The sequence below is a fragment of the Eucyclogobius newberryi genome, unplaced genomic scaffold, assembly GCF_026437365.1.
Source record: "Eucyclogobius newberryi isolate DKJ021-1_F unplaced genomic scaffold, fEucNew1.0.hap1 SCAF_6, whole genome shotgun sequence".
Lineage (NCBI taxonomy): Eukaryota > Metazoa > Chordata > Actinopteri > Gobiiformes > Gobiidae > Eucyclogobius > Eucyclogobius newberryi.
In genome coordinates this window covers 33,367,510-33,381,488 of record NW_027316278.1, presented here as the reverse complement: position 1 = coordinate 33,381,488, position 13,979 = coordinate 33,367,510, and the positions used below count along the sequence as shown (strand labels likewise).

Genomic DNA, 13,979 nt, shown 5'->3' with positions numbered 1-13,979 from the left:
ACAGTATAGTGACAGGTGTTCACATGTTCAGGGTGAGCAGTGTTTGTTGTAGAGTCTGACAGGAAGGAAAGACCTGTGAAACCTCCTTCACACAGCGAGGTTGAATCAGTCTGTCACTGAAGCTGCTCTCCAGAGCGGACAGAGTGTCCTGCAGGAGGCGACACTCATGGTCCAGCATAGATGTGAGTTTAGCCAGGACCCTTCTGACCCCCACCTTCAATCTTGTGGAAATGATTATTATTTTTATTGTTTATTATGTTAAATGTATGTATGTTAAATATTTGGAGAACAGTGAATCATATTCAATTAAAATAAATAATAAAATCAATCAACCCCACTCAACCACATTGTGCAGACAGAGAAAGTTCTTCAGCAAAATTTAACTAAACTAGAAACGATGAAGATGCTACAGACCAGAAAGAGGAGCAGAATCTCTGATCACAAGAACCATGGAAAAAGTCCAGACACTGACATCTGCGGTCCTGTGGAGGGACAGAGACTAGTCCCAGAGAAAAGCAAGGTCGGCTATGAGGCGAGGCTAAGGTCAATGCCAAAAAGGCCAAAGTGGAAAGAGAGTTGGACCAGTTCTTCTGAGGATGAGCTGCATGACGTGACCTGCCAGGTCAGCACCAGCAGAGCTGATTTAAACTCCAAGTATCGTGAGCTGTACAAGCTGGGCAGTGGAGGCACTGGATCTGTTTGAGGGCCTACGCCTGGAGGACGCCTTCTCAGTGGCCATTAAAGACATCCCACGGAAGAATGTACACCATAAAAAAGAAGTGCAGAAAGGCGTCGAGTACAACTTGATAGATGAGGTGGCTCTTATGGTCAAATTGGTCAACTGTCCTGCCGTGGTTCCTATGCTGGACTGCTATGAGTTCCCAGAGGAGGTCGTCATCGTGATGGAGCGGCCCTATCCTGCACTGGACCTGCTGTATTATAAAGACACCCGGTTAGGAGGGCTGAAGGAGCAAGACGCCAAGCTGATTCTGAGGCAACTGTTGGAGGCCTCCATCCAGATGCAGAACGACGGCGTGTTCCACCGCGATTTAAAACTGGAGAACGTTTTAGTGGAGTTGGCCCACGGGTTCCCCAGAGCCCGGGTTATTGACTTTGGCTGTGGATGTCTCATCAAGGAAGGCACCTATACTGACTTTGCAGGCACCGTCAGATATGCCCCGCCTGAGATGTATTTCGCTAGAGAGTACAGAGCCGAGCCCACCACAGTGTATCATCTGGGCACTCCCCTCTACGACCTCCTCCATCGCAAGGTCTTTGATACACTCTGCTACCTGAAGAACAAGAGGAAGTTCAACAAAAGCCTGTCCAACGAATGCCAGGCTTTCCTTAAATCCTGCCTGGCCACGGACCCTAGCACCAGACCCACATTTAAGGAGCTACAGCGTCACCCCTGGTCCCTGTAAACCTATGAGGACCTACCATCCCTGGCTCCATTACACCTTCTTTGAACAATTATTTTTATACTTTTAAATGATTTATTCTCCAATAAACAAAAAACAAACAAAACCATTGATCTAAAGGTGTTGTGTGTTTTTACTTGGCAATCGTATTTATTGTGTAAATTAGATTCGTGTTTACCCTTGTTTAAAGTATGGGCAAATACAACCAAATGGTATGAGATATTGACGTTCTTGGCCCATGTAGAATCAGTGCTATGCAGACACTTTTTTACATATTTTCTGTTTATTGTGGTGGTAATGGACACATCACATTGTACAATTATATTATATACAATGTGTTATACAGTAGTTTCATAGTTTCACAAAGGTGCCACTTGTTCTGGACCACAATGTTTGATTTTGGGACTTTTTAATATCATCCAAAATGTTCATAAACATTAGTTAATTTCCTTTAAAAAAAAAATCTGAATCAGAAAAGGTTTATTGCCAATGAACAGAATTCACAAACATAGGAACTTGCTTTGGTGATACTGTCACGGGTACGGTGAGGACACAAAAGCAGCACAGATGTCGGGGAAAGACGAGGTCAGTCTGGGGAAAACACAAGAACAATCTGGCAGGAGCTGTCACAGTTGTAGGGAGTTGGCCTGATGAGGACCAACTAATCAACAGTTAGTTAACTGGTTAGTAAACTGGTAACAGCTAACTGGCCGAGTGCAGTTCAGTTAAGTTGCTTGGCCAGTTTTCGGTCATCTGCGGAAGGGGGGGCTCTGGGCGCTCTCGACACTTCCCTGCTAAATCCGTACTTTGCATCTTTGTAGTGCTCTCTGTCACCGGCCCTGTGCGCTTCTTCTGCTGCCTCAAATTCCTCAGTTTTGGTGTGAACCAGGGTTTGTTTTTGTAGAGAAAGTGACTTTGGTGTATGATGGTATAATGCTGTCCTCACAGAATTGAATGTATGACGTGTCCGTGTCTTCATCCAAACCATCTGTGGCAGCTCTGAAAACCTCCCAGTCTGTAATACCCAAACACGCACGTAGCTCCTCCACTGCCTCGTTGGTCCACCTCTTAGAAGTCCTCACTACAGGTTTGCAGAGCTTTAGCCTCTGTCTGTACGTGTGGATCAGGTGAACCATGACGTGGTCTGATGAGCCCAGCGCGGCCCGGGTCACAGCGCGGAAGGCGTTATTGACCGTTGTGTAGCTGTGATCCAGCGTGTTCTGCTCTCTGGTCGGGACTTTAATAAACTGTCTGTACTTTGGTAGTTGGTGGCTGAGGTCCCCCTTGTTAAAATCACCCAGGATAATACACAAGGAGTCCGGGAAGTCTGCTCCACACTCAGAACCCCACCTGGAACCTAAAAAACAGAATATAACCTTTGCTTTGCTATATATTTTAATGATTTGTAATTTTTAAGTGAATTAGATTGAACATTAAGGTAATTTATGTAATATTCTCTCAATTATGAACCAATAATTTAAACTTAAATCCAAACATTGTACAGAAAATAAAAGGTAAAATGATAAATCTGCTGTAACTTTGGAGCCTCTTTCTCTTTTTTTCTGCTGAATTTCCCAACATTCCTCTGATTAGAGACGAGAGCTGTAGATTTGTGAACTTTTAGCTGCTGCTTTTCACCCAATCCAGCTTCTGTTTTCTTTCCGTGATTGTCTCTCCACTGTTTGTCAAGAACGAGTCAGGTTTGTGGAGATGCAAGCTCGCTCACAGTAATGACACACGTTCTTTTTTCAGAAGCATCCAAAATGAGAAAACATGTGTTCATTTTGTCACATAAGTTACTTGTAGCGATGAGGATGGTTATTGACAAGTAATAAAGACACACCCGGAGTGCTGGCACGTTGGATATTTACTGAACACTTATTAATGTGTATTAAGAGGTTATAACATGTCGACCATACGCTAGTGCTCCTAGTGGACACACATGTAATTACACATCACACATTTAAGTCTATTTTTAACAGAGCCATGGTATTTACAGGAGCTTCAAGGTCAGTATCAGGAAGAGAGACTTTTTTACACCAGACACCAGGGGTCAGCAGAGGACAGAGTAAAAGACCTCTGCGAGTCACTGTTCATGTGACTGAAAGTAAAAATATTTTTCAGACAAAGTTGTAAAGTTAAACCTGATTTAAAGCACTAACTAAACCCGGGCTCAACGAGGTCCTTTTCAGAACCAAACCAAGTACAGATCAGGACTCCGGGCTCGTCCAGGTGACTTTCATGGTTCAGATGTTCTGGATTTGTGTTGCTGCACTTTAGGCCTTCTCAGCTTTCACGAGGCCGCTCCCGTTACGTCACACACACTTCTTATTCATTTCTTCATTTATTCTCTTCTTATTCCGTGTTTCCTTGTGATTTCTGTGTGAGGCACTACTTTTTCAGACATATAATCACTTTTAATCAGTTTTGAATCGCGTCTTATGATCAGTTTGGGCTTTTTTCTTTGGGGAAACAGTGAATGACAGAGACAAATATCTTTTGTGCTGTGTTTTCTATAGTTTTGATGTTATTGTCATTATTGAGGTTTTATAAAAGGCTACAAGACCAGTTTAGCTTTACATATAGGTTAAGACAAGTTAAAAAGTATAAAAAATGTGGTTATTATTGTGGCCATATATGTCAGCAGAAGATGGCAGGCGCGCACTGCTACATTATCATTTATAGCCTGTCATGTCACGCAGCAGCAAGTAAAAACACAATTCTATTATTGAGCCGTTTTAAATCAATATTATTATGGATTACAAAGAACAAAATGTAAAATAAACTATTCAGATTACAGTTAACTACTAAGTACAAAGAGAAATGTGATTTCTTGTGTAAATGAGTTGTTGCTCATTGTAATAGTGGTTTAGATTGATATTATAGATGTGTGACTTTCCCTCTGCTCTGGTGGTTTCAGGAGAAGATGGACCCGTCCAGTCCTGGTTGTGATCCTGGTCTGAGCTCTGTGTGTCTGGAGACTGACCGCTCTAAAGACTGTGGGATTGACTCTACAAGGTTTGTCCTCTTGTCTTCAGTTTGGGAGGTGGGCCGCTGTGAGACACTGGGACAGGAAAACGTCTGCTCCCTTCACTGCATTTTGGACTTCAATTAGAAAGGATTTAAGTTTAGGTTCAAGTGGATGTATTTCTTCCGTACCAAGAGGACAGAGTGTGATAAAGTGACAAGAGAATAATAAAAGAAACACCAGTGAAATGATTCCACTAGAGCTGAGCGAAACGTCAAAGAGGTTTTCATGACTTTATTATTACAAACACATGAAAATGTCTTGTAGTGTTAATTTTATAAACATAAAGAAGACAGACACTTAATGAGTGAAGACAAAAAACTGTTTCATTTAATCTGAACTTTGCTCCACACTTTTACTGAGAGAGGACTGGCTTTAGACGCTCAGTTTTACATTCAGGACAAACTTAACACCACAGCCTAGTTTAGTGCTGATCCTTTTGTTTTCTTCAGGAGGAAACTGGACAAACCTGGATCAAAAACCAGAAGAAAATCCTGGTCCTGGTCCTGGTCCTGGTCCTGGTCCTGGTCCTGGTCCTGGTCCTGGTCCTGGTCCTGGTCCTGGTCCTGGTCCTGGTCCTGGTCCTGGTCCCAGCTGTGAGTCTCTGAAGAGCAACTGGTCCAAAGATGTGATAATCAAATTCAAAAGGTGTGTTTAGTAGTTGTGTCTCTGCTCCACTGTAGCGGGCCCTGAATAGAGCCTCTGCTCCGCTGTGGCGGGCCCTGAATAGAGCCTCTGCTCCGCTTCAGCGGGCCCTGAATAGAGCCTCTGCTCCACTGTAGCGGGCCCTGAATAGAGCCTCTGCTCCGCTGCAGCGGGCCCTGAATAGAGCCTCTGCTCCGCTGTAGCGGGCCCTGAATAGAGCCTCTGCTCCGCTGTAGCGGGCCCTGAATAGAGCCTCTGCTCCGCTGTAGCGGGCCCTGAATAGAGCCTCTGCTCCGCTGTAGCGGGCCCTGAATAGAGCCTCTGCTCCGCTGTAGCGGGCCCTGAATAGAGCCTCTGCTCCGCTGTAGCGGGCCCTGAATAGAGCCTCTGCTCCGCTGTAGCGGGCCCTGAATAGAGCTTCTGCTCCGCTGTAGCGGGCCCTGAATAGAGCCTCTGCTCCGCTGTAGCGGGCCCTGAATAGAGCCTCTGCTCCGCTGCAGCGGGCCCTGAATAGAGCCTCTGCTCCGCTGTAGCGGGCCCTGAATAGAGCCTCTGCTCCGCTGCAGCGGGCCCTGAATAGAGCCTCTGCTCCGCTGTAGCGGGCCCTGAATAGAGCCTCTGCTCCGCTGTAGCGGGCCCTGAATAGAGCTTCTGCTCCGCTGTAGCGGGCCCTGAATAGAGCCTCTGCTCCGCTGTAGCGGGCCCTGAATAGAGCCTCTGCTCCGCTGTAGCGGGCCCTGAATAGAGCCTCTGCTCCGCTGTAGCGGGCCCTGAATAGAGCCTCTGCTCCGCTGTAGCGGGCCCTGAATAGAGCCTCTGCTCCGCTGTAGCGGGCCCTGAATAGAGCCTCTGCTCCGCTGTAGAGGGCCCTGAATAGAGCCTCTGCTCCGCTGCAGCGGGCCCTGAATAGAGCCTCTGCTCCGCTGTAGCGGGCCCTGAATAGAGCCTCTGCTCCGCTGCAGCGGGCCCTGAATAGAGCCTCTGCTCCGCTGTAGCGGGCCCTGAATAGAGCCTCTGCTCCGCTGTAGCGGGCCCTGAATAGAGCTTCTGCTCCGCTGTAGCGGGCCCTGAATAGAGCCTCTGCTCCGCTGTAGCGGGCCCTGAATAGAGCCTCTGCTCCGCTGTAGCGGGCCCTGAATAGAGCTTCTGCTCCGCTGTAGCGGGCCCTGAATAGAGCCTCTGCTCCGCTGTAGCGGGCCCTGAATAGAGCCTCTGCTCCGCTGTAGCGGGCCCTGAATAGAGCCTCTGCTCCGCTGTAGCGGGCCCTGAATAGAGCCTCTGCTCCGCTGTAGCGGGCCCTGAATAGAGCCTCTGCTCCGCTGTAGCGGGCCCTGAATAGAGCCTCTGCTCCGCTGTAGCGGGCCCTGAATAGAGCCTCTGCTCCGCTGTAGCGGGCCCTGAATAGAGCCTCTGCTCCGCTGTAGCGGGCCCTGAATAGAGCTTCTGCTCCGCTGTAGCGGGCCCTGAATAGAGCCTCTGCTCCGCTGTAGCGGGCCCTGAATAGAGCCTCTGCTCCGCTGCAGCGGGCCCTGAATAGAGCCTCTGCTCCGCTGTAGCGGGCCCTGAATAGAGCCTCTGCTCCGCTGCAGCGGGCCCTGAATAGAGCCTCTGCTCCGCTGCAGCGGGCCCTGAATAGAGCCTCTGCTCCGCTGTAGCGGGCCCTGAATAGAGCTTCTGCTCCGCTGTAGCGGGCCCTGAATAGAGCCTCTGCTCCGCTGTAGCGGGCCCTGAATAGAGCCTCTGCTCCGCTGTAGCGGGCCCTGAATAGAGCCTCTGCTCCGCTGTAGCGGGCCCTGAATAGAGCCTCTGCTCCGCTGTAGCGGGCCCTGAATAGAGCCTCTGCTCCGCTGTAGCGGGCCCTGAATAGAGCCTCTGCTCCGCTGCAGCGGGCCCTGAATAGAGCCTCTGCTCCGCTGTAGCGGGCCCTGAATAGAGCCTCTGCTCCGCTGCAGCGGGCCCTGAATAGAGCCTCTGCTCCGCTGTAGCGGGCCCTGAATAGAGCCTCTGCTCCGCTGTAGCGGGCCCTGAATAGAGCTTCTGCTCCGCTGTAGCGGGCCCTGAATAGAGCCTCTGCTCCGCTGTAGCGGGCCCTGAATAGAGCTTCTGCTCCGCTGTAGCGGGCCCTGAATAGAGCCTCTGCTCCGCTGTAGCGGGCCCTGAATAGAGCCTCTGCTCCGCTGTAGCGGGCCCTGAATAGAGCCTCTGCTCCGCTGTAGCGGGCCCTGAATAGAGCCTCTGCTCCGCTGTAGCGGGCCCTGAATAGAGCCTCTGCTCCGCTGTAGCGGACCCTGAATAGAGCCTCTGCTCCGCTGTAGCGGGCCCTGAATAGAGCCTCTGCTCCGCTGTAGCGGGCCCTGAATAGAGCCTCTGCTCCGCTGTAGCGGGCCCTGAATAGAGCCTCTGCTCCGCTGTAGCGGGCCCTGAATAGAGCCTCTGCTCCGCTGTAGCGGGCCCTGAATAGAGCCTCTGCTCCGCTGTAGCGGGCCCTGAATAGAGCCTCTGCTCCGCTGTAGCGGGCCCTGAATAGAGCCTCTGCTCCGCTGTAGCGGGCCCTGAATAGAGCCTCTGCTCCGCTGTAGCGGGCCCTGAATAGAGCCTCTGCTCCGCTGTAGCGGGCCCTGAATAGAGCCTCTGCTCCGCTGTAGCGGGCCCTGAATAGAGCCTCTGCTCCGCTGTAGCGGGCCCTGAATAGAGCCTCTGCTCCGCTGTAGCGGGCCCTGAATAGAGCCTCTGCTCCGCTGTAGCGGGCCCTGAATAGAGCCTCTGCTCCGCTGTAGCGGGCCCTGAATAGAGCCTCTGCTCCGCTGTAGCGGGCCCTGAATAGAGCCTCTGCTCCGCTGTAGCGGGCCCTGAATAGAGCCTCTGCTCCGCTGTAGCGGGCCCTGAATAGAGCCTCTGCTCCGCTGTAGCGGGCCCTGAATAGAGCCTCTGCTCCGCTGTAGCGGGCCCTGAATAGAGCCTCTGCTCCGCTGTAGCGGGCCCTGAATAGAGCTTCTGCTCCGCTGTAGCGGGCCCTGAATAGAGCCTCTGCTCCGCTGTAGCGGGCCCTGAATAGAGCCTCTGCTCCGCTGCAGCGGGCCCTGAATAGAGCCTCTGCTCCGCTGTAGTGCGGGCCCTGAATAGAGCCTCTGCTCCGCTGTAGCGGGCCCTGAATAGAGCCTCTGCTCCGCTGTAGCGGGCCCTGAATAGAGCTTCTGCTCCGCTGTAGCGGGCCCTGAATAGAGCCTCTGCTCCGCTGTAGCGGGCCCTGAATAGAGCCTCTGCTCCGCTGTAGCGGGCCCTGAATAGAGCCTCTGCTCCGCTGTAGCGGGCCCTGAATAGAGCCTCTGCTCCGCTGTAGCGGGCCCTGAATAGAGCCTCTGCTCCGCTGTAGCGGGCCCTGAATAGAGCCTCTGCTCCGCTGCAGCGGGCCCTGAATAGAGCCTCTGCTCCGCTGTAGCGGGCCCTGAATAGAGCCTCTGCTCCGCTGCAGCGGGCCCTGAATAGAGCCTCTGCTCCGCTGTAGCGGGCCCTGAATAGAGCCTCTGCTCCGCTGTAGCGGGCCCTGAATAGAGCTTCTGCTCCGCTGTAGCGGGCCCTGAATAGAGCCTCTGCTCCGCTGTAGCGGGCCCTGAATAGAGCTTCTGCTCCGCTGTAGCGGGCCCTGAATAGAGCCTCTGCTCCGCTGTAGCGGGCCCTGAATAGAGCCTCTGCTCCGCTGTAGCGGGCCCTGAATAGAGCCTCTGCTCCGCTGTAGCGGGCCCTGAATAGAGCCTCTGCTCCGCTGTAGCGGGCCCTGAATAGAGCCTCTGCTCCGCTGTAGCGGGCCCTGAATAGAGCCTCTGCTCCGCTGTAGCGGGCCCTGAATAGAGCCTCTGCTCCGCTGTAGCGGGCCCTGAATAGAGCCTGTTTCACTGCTGGTTTGTCCTCTTCAGTAACAGTTTGTGATATGAGCCGCTGTGGTGAAGGAGTTTGGCTCTGAAGATTGCGCTCTTTCTGGAACTGTTGACATATTTCATTTACTGCTTATTGATCTGAGCTGGAATAAAGTCATTTTTCAGGCAAGGTAAATCCCGACCTTCTTTTTCTTTTGGTAGTTGTGTTTGTATTTAACCGGTCCCAAAGCCTTTGACTACATTAAATAATATGTGCGATACCGTGACATAATGTCAATCATCCCTGGTGCAATATCTGTCCACAAAACAGCTGTAAATAAGAGTCTTGTTATTGTTATTATTATCAAGATTAAGTTTTTTTTCTAAGTTATCTGTTTTTATCATTATACTTCTGTTTCTAATCGGTCTAACCTGTTTTGCAACACTGGAATTCTCCCATTGTGGAATGAATAATGGTTCTCTTATCATTAAGATAACTTATTATATATAATTATAACATTCTTATTAATAGTGCATTAAAAATATGTATATTTAAAAAAATTAAAACGCAGATTGGTTCCCACGGTCCGTGATGTCACCCCCCGCATCAGATGCTCGGCTGGATGGGACCCATAAGGGTTAAAAGAAAACTGAGTACGTTGTTCATCCCTGTGAAGGTTAAACATGTATTTGAAGTGTCCGTTGTCGCCCCCTGCTGTCTCTGGGTGGAAAACCAGCCTTGAAACATTTGCTGACATCGACACAAAGACAACTATCCTGGAAACCCTGGATCTTCTAATAATAGTAACTAAAGTTACTTAGTTCTGATTAAAATTGTAAATGATTTGCTTTGCATGAACATAAAACACTTAAGCAATAACATCTCCATGGAGACAAGCAGGTGTCAGACCCTCCAGCACAAAAGTGACATAGTGCACCTTTAAAAGACATTTCTGACAAGAGACAAAGCGTGACTGGACCTTTCCACTGTACATTTATTTCCAAAAGGCTGCATATACATTTGCAAATTCTACTGTACAGAAAACATCCAAAATGTCCATAGTTATAGTTACAATGTACCACAAAGCTGCCCGGGTGTTACCAAACACAGAGGTTCAGCACTAGAAAAGCTCTGCAGCCTATTCAATATGATCTTAAATACTTGATCAACTAATACTTTAAATGTATGTCAGTGTGTTTCATTGTTTTTCTTGTGTCTTTTCCCTCCAGACCCTCTGTACAGTACAACATTCAGCATTTACAGGAGTTAAACAAGGCACAAGAATAGTGATGTGAAGCCGAGGGCCATGCGGAGAGCGCTCAGAAGTATGGGGCCAAACCACTTCAGTGACAGAGATGGACACACAGGGAAAGTGGACGGAAAGGTCGAGGCTGGATTAGATCGCTCGGAGGGACGCTCAGCTGTGATTGGCTGTTTCAAATGTTTGGTTTGAGTTCACTTTTAAATGACTGGAATTATTTACTTGTATAACATATATGTAACTTTATAGAACAGATTTAATAATAATAATGAATATAAAATAAAAATGATACATAATAATAATAAAGACAAAATAATAAAAAGAAAATAATAATAATAATAATATCTATTTAAAAGCAAAAAATGGCGGGAAGTCAGTCATCTGCCTGTCGTCATGGAGATATTATTTCATTGCCCAGAAGGTTTTACAATATGATATTAAACTAATCCCTTTCCATAGGAACAAGCAGCCACAAGGCCAAATGACTGATCAGATCCGTGGAGAGGCGAGCCCGATCACAATAAAAATGCAGGTTTTTGGTAAAATTTATAAGCAATAAAACGTCTGTAATTGATTAACTGCAAAATAGATCATTTAAATGTCATACTGTGTATAGTGGCAGAACATTTAGTTAATTAAGTAAAAGTACAGAGGGACAAATCTACTAAAGTAAAGGTTTTGAAGTAGCTTTAAGTGCAAAGAGTATTTCACACAGATTTTCAGAACTGATAAAGAATTGTGCTGATCTTTGGTCAACAGTAATTTGTGCTATCCAGTTTTATTTATTTTACTCAAAGCAACACTTAAACTCAAAACCTTGATTGAAGGTTTTGAGTTTCAATCAAAACTTTCAATCAAGGTTTGACCATTGTGCAAAGGCAGTTAGTGGCAAAGGCGGTTAGCGCTCTTGCCTCCCAAGAAGGAGATCATGGGTTTGATGACCAGACCAACATCACATGATCTCTCTGGGTGGAGTCTGCATGTTCTCCCCGTGTTACTGTGGATTCTCTCTGAGTTCTCCGGCTCCTCCCACCGTCCAAAGACAACTAAACTCTAAATTGGCCCTATGGACAGGCGTTGAAAATTAACATATTCTGCTATAACACTTAAAACATTGCATCTGGTTTGTCCAATGCTATGTCCATAATAAAAAAAAAAAAAAATGAACATAGAAAAGAACCCCTCAAAGTACTTTCTACTTTTCAGTCCTGTTCAACAATTTAATGCAATCAAATGCTCTCAAATGGAGTGCAGTAAAAAAGTACAAGAGTAAAAATGGCTTGAGTAAAGTACAACATTTTTACTTTTGTATATTGTAACTTTCCACCACTTATTATCTAACATTCTGGCAAAACAATAATATTTCCATGCAGACAAGTAAATGGCGGACTCCCCCCTAGAAAAGTTACGTAGTGCAACTTTAACGCAAACATAAAATACAATACATTTTGGTGGAGGTTGCATGTTCTCCCTGTATCGAGGTGGGTTTGCTCAGAGTTATTATGTTTTCTCCTTCATTTAAACCTGCACAGTTTAGACTTCTCCTCCAGCATCAATACTGGGGTCTCAACACTTTACTCATGGAGGCTGAGGTGCAGTAAACACATTTCCCCACAGGAAGCATTAAAGGTGACGTTTATTCATCTTAAAGGTTTCTTTTTTCATGTCATAACCATCAAACAATAACTTTTTTTAAACTTTAATTTAAGCCTTAAGTGATGTCTTGGTTTTGACTGAGTTTAAGGTGAGTTTTAGATGTAGAAGATTAGTAAAGCAAAACAAAAATGAGCACTTTGACTGATGTTATTGACCTATAGGATGAAGAGCAGGGGACCCAAGACTGATCCTTGAGGTGCTCCCTAGGAGTAGTTAGCATATTTGATGAGGAGCGATCCATGCGTTATGTGACTTATCCACCACAAGGACACAGCTCCAACACAGCAGCCGGAGCATTTATCAACATGAAGCTAACAGATGAACCAATACTTTATAGCAGCAACAAACTGTGTACTTTCTGTTTAAAGGTGCACTATGTAACTTCACTGGCATCTCTACTTGTCTCCATGGAGATAATATTACTTTGTCTGCCACGTTCCACAATTTGGCCTTAAACCTAGCTATCTCCAGGCCAAGAAACGGGTCAGATCTGTGGAAAGGCGAGCCTGCTGACAATATGAATGCATGTTTTTAATGAGCAATAAAAAACACTTGTAATTGAATAATACAAGATATATACATTTAATGCCATAATGTGGAGCATTTCAGGCAAAGCAAGAACATAGAGACGAGCAGGTGATGACACTGATGACACTGTCGGAACAAAAAATAAACATAAACTCTTTATATGTTGTAACAATTAAAAGGGCTGCAATTATTTTAGTTGTGAATTTAATTTTGATAAATAGTCAAACAATTATTTATATATTTTCATTGAGACTTTTTAAATACAATACAATATTAATACAATAATATAATAGAAAAACTGAATTAAATCCTTTTTGACATTTTGATTTAATAAAAGTCTTATCATATGTTATAGGTGTTTTCATATGTGTTTTAGAGTCTGTAAAGTCCAGATTATGAATATAAAAATACGCAGCCCAAACAGTTATTCCAGCCAGTTAAACTCCTTTAAAATCCTGCTGTATATTTGTTTTTCAAAGCTGGACGGCCCAAACACTGAAAGCACCGATCACAGCTCATCTTTCCACATGACAGAGTTCAGCCTCAACCAAAAGCGTCTGTTTATTAGATACACAGCCAAAATATAGGTGAATACAGAGGAATGCCAAACAAGCCAGCGATAAGCAATACAAAAGCACACAAAGTCTCCATTTTCACTCTTTGCTAGGCAGGAAAAAATAAAATATATTCACAAAAATATTCAAATATTACCAGTTGCATTTTGGGAAAAAACACAAAAAGAGGATGTGTTTAATGGTAAGAAATATAATGGAAAATCTGGGCACGTCATTCCCTAACGAACCCTCCCTAAATGCTGTAATAATTGAACTGTAAACATTAAAATATAACATGTGTGAAATATAGCAAGTACATGTTATGCAATCACAGTTGTGTACATGTATTTGGTTGCTATGGAATTGCCTGTTGAGCTACTGTTTCATGACAAAGTGTAACTGGAATGACACTTCTTTTTTTTAAATCTTACACACAAAATAAAATATATTAAAATGTCAAGTGAGTTCCTGAAGCAGATTTTATGATCAAAGAAGCAAAATAGTATGTTGTATGTATGTCATCATTTTAATTCAGGATATGCATAAGTCAAAGGTGGGGTTTGTGGCAGAGTGGTTAGCCTGAGTAAGGTTAAATCCACAGTGCGACTAATATGGGGGAAAGAATCTAAATGATGAGGTTTGTTTTGGTAAAAAAGCGGTTTGATCTCCTAAACATTTAGCACCTGATATTTAAGCGTGTGTTATATTGTTAAAGGTTAATGTTTTATTTTTTAAACGATATTCTACAAAGATTAGACATTTCTGATCTCAAATAATTAACTTAAAGTGCATATGACAGGTTTGACTTCACATTTCACTCAAAAACGTTCTCCTCAGTTTGACAAAAGTGTTGAAGTTTATAACGTTACTTCCCTGTTGGAAACAAGCAGCAGATAAATACAAGTAATTCCACAATTCTTACCTCGCAAACATGGGTCAAAATTGTTATAAATTATACAATAGTTAAACGTGATTTGACAAAAGAAATAACCCATAAACACCTTTATTTTGTTGAAATAGTTGCTTAATTA

At 45.9% G+C, this 13,979-nt stretch overlaps 1 pseudogene; it reads left to right on the top strand.

Annotated features, from left to right (window-relative positions):
* The first annotated feature begins 397 nt into the window (after positions 1–397).
* On the top strand, positions 398–1,444 carry LOC140347471 (serine/threonine-protein kinase pim-1-like; annotated as a pseudogene).
* Positions 1,445–13,979: the final 12,535 nt, after the last annotated feature.